The sequence below is a fragment of the Cynocephalus volans genome, chromosome X, assembly GCF_027409185.1.
Source record: "Cynocephalus volans isolate mCynVol1 chromosome X, mCynVol1.pri, whole genome shotgun sequence".
NCBI classification, from domain to species: domain Eukaryota; kingdom Metazoa; phylum Chordata; class Mammalia; order Dermoptera; family Cynocephalidae; genus Cynocephalus; species Cynocephalus volans.
In genome coordinates this window covers 164,334,407-164,337,097 of record NC_084478.1, presented here as the reverse complement: position 1 = coordinate 164,337,097, position 2,691 = coordinate 164,334,407, and positions in this window count along the sequence as shown.

Sequence of the window (2,691 nt, the reverse complement as noted above, 5' to 3'; positions counted from 1 at the left end):
TTAATAATATCTAGGGCAATTCTGTCTAACTGAAATATAATATAAGCCACATATGTAATTTAAAATTATCACTATAGAAAAAAAGGCAAAAAGAGACAGGCAGAATGAACTTGAATGACATACTTTAGTTAACCCAATAGATCCAAAATATTAACTTTTCAACAATTAAATATAAAAAATTAGTGAGGTATTTTTCATTCTTTTTAAACTAAGTCTTCAAAATCTGCTGTGTATTCTACACTTACAGCACATCTAAATTCAGATCAGCCATGTTTCACTCAATAGGCACATGCGGCTAGTGGCTGAAGAATTAGATAGCACAACCCCATACCAAGTGCCAGTAATGGCTGCAATCAGTTCAGTCATCTGTTGGTATATCAAGCAATGTGAGTGCCATGGTGACCACTATTAAAACCACAATGACCCATAATCAGAGGCCAAGGGTACTGGATTTGTTCAGTCGATAAACAGGACTGTGGAATTGGAAGGCAGTGTGGTCTATCACTTTCTTCTGGCAATGGCAATAAACTTTGTATGAGGGACTGTTTCCTTTCTTACCTCATGGTATTTAACAGTTTGAAGTGGACAATCCTGGCAGACTTTGGAAGTACAGGAGGCTCTTCAGACTCAATAGAACTAATTGATAGCATTCACCACGAGGCATTACCATGCCTACACCCACCCAGCAGGTCAGCGTACTATGACTGGCTGAGGGAACCCAGCATATCCATATCAATTATACAGTTTGACAAAGGGACTGTGAGCATGGTCTCATCAAAGAAGCCAGTGGCATCTGCAGTAAGTGTACCGAGTCTCTGGGTTGAAGTAAAACCAGTGTCAAATCCTGGGGAAATTTACTGTGCACTTATCAGGTCAAAGAATGACAGTATCTTGGGCTCCAGGGTTTAGTTAAGTCTAGGACTGTTGAGTCCTCCCCCTACCTATGTTCTAGGCTACAGGGACTAGGGCAAAAAGTTAGCATCTTCTTGAAGACAGCAGAGACCAGACTCTGAACCAAGTTTGCTTTTAGTTTAAACAGACTCAAACCTGGATTGATCAAATCGGGACTGAAACACTCTATAGCAGTTGGACTAGAAAATCAGCCTCCCAAGTGGCACAGAGGCCTGTGAGGGTGTAGAGTGTCTGAGAGTCTTGTTCCAGCAGTGTTAAGATGTGGCTACCTAACCACTTAGCTTCCTCCTCTAGAACCTTCTCCAAGCAAACAATCTCCATCTCCAGAGGGAACCCTGCCACCCTTAACCTCCTTGCAACAGCTCTCCATAGGGGGCTTAATGCTTGCTCTAATATCAGCCATGTTTGTTTCCTGCACCCTTGTGTTCTTTCTGCAACCTTAGAATATTGGTTGCTTATCAGCTTACCAGCCTCTCTCATTTTCCCAACTACCTCCTTACCTAGTGATTCCTTTGTTCAAGACCAACAGCCATAATGTGATGCCTGAGAGCCACAGGAGGAAGTCTAAAGGGGCACTCTTCCTCTGCATCTTCAGTTTTGCAGAGACCTAGGTCACCTTCCAGGGTTCCTTATCTCATTGTCCCCTTTTGGATGGCACATACATCAGCCTCAAAGGAATATCTTTTCCCTTACACTCTGGCAGGAGCAAAGATAGGGATGTCCTCGTGGAAAATCCCATCAATTTTTCTAGAATTCTCTGAATTAAGGTCATTTGGTCACAAGCTATCCTAGATGCCGAGAATTTTCATACAATCATGCTAAAATGCCAAGGTGTCTCAAAGCAGCTCAGACCTCAGTAGCGTTGTTCCACTTTGCATACTGTGTCTCAGAAGTCTCTTCTTAGTGGATATGTGAATCTGATTTCCCTGAGCATCCAATTCAAGAACAGGGCAGGCACATTTGCTTCCTCCCCATTGGTCAGCCTAGCCGATTTCATTCGTCAAAAGAGAATCGCACAGTAAACCACAAATGCTCACTCTTCAGCTTCATGTACATACTTCTTGGGTGTAGCCTCTTCATTACCTAAGTAATTCAAGCCTCAAGAGACTCCTGTGACCATTGCCGGAGTCCAATTCCGTGTCAGTGTACTGTACTCCAATTCCCCATAAAGGCCTGTGGGTGACACATTGCACAATGACAGGTCTCAAATCAAAAAGGTCAGGTGGCATCAACTGTTCCAATGGCACTTGGGGGCCAAGGGCTCTTTTCGTCCAACTTCTTTTTTTCTTAGTGCTCACAAGGGCTAGCAGACATGTAAAGAAGTGTCAAAGGATCAAATTGTCTCAACCTACCTTTGGTGGTAGATTTTCCAGGGCCTCTGTGGCACGTGGATGTAAATAGGCACCGAGAAAACATGTTCACCAGTGATTTTAATTTGGCCAGGTTTCCTGCCATCAGGTGCAGGAGGGATGCTGTCCATCCCTGGCATGGCTCAACTGATCCCCTTTGCAGTTTCCAAAAGGCCAGACATGTTACAAGTGGAGTTTGCCTCACATTGGGCACCATCCGTAAAATGGTGCGTTAAGGCAAACCACAAAATGCCATACAAAAGGAAAAGGTTTTAATGAGAGAGATATATCAGCAAAGGACCAGCAAGAGGGACATGAATACCATTCTCTCATTTAAAGGCCAGGGAACTGCTGGCTGCACCTTGGGTCTGTACTCCAGGTAAAGGAGATATCTTCTCCATGAATCTATCTCTTCCACAGAGCAAGCCTC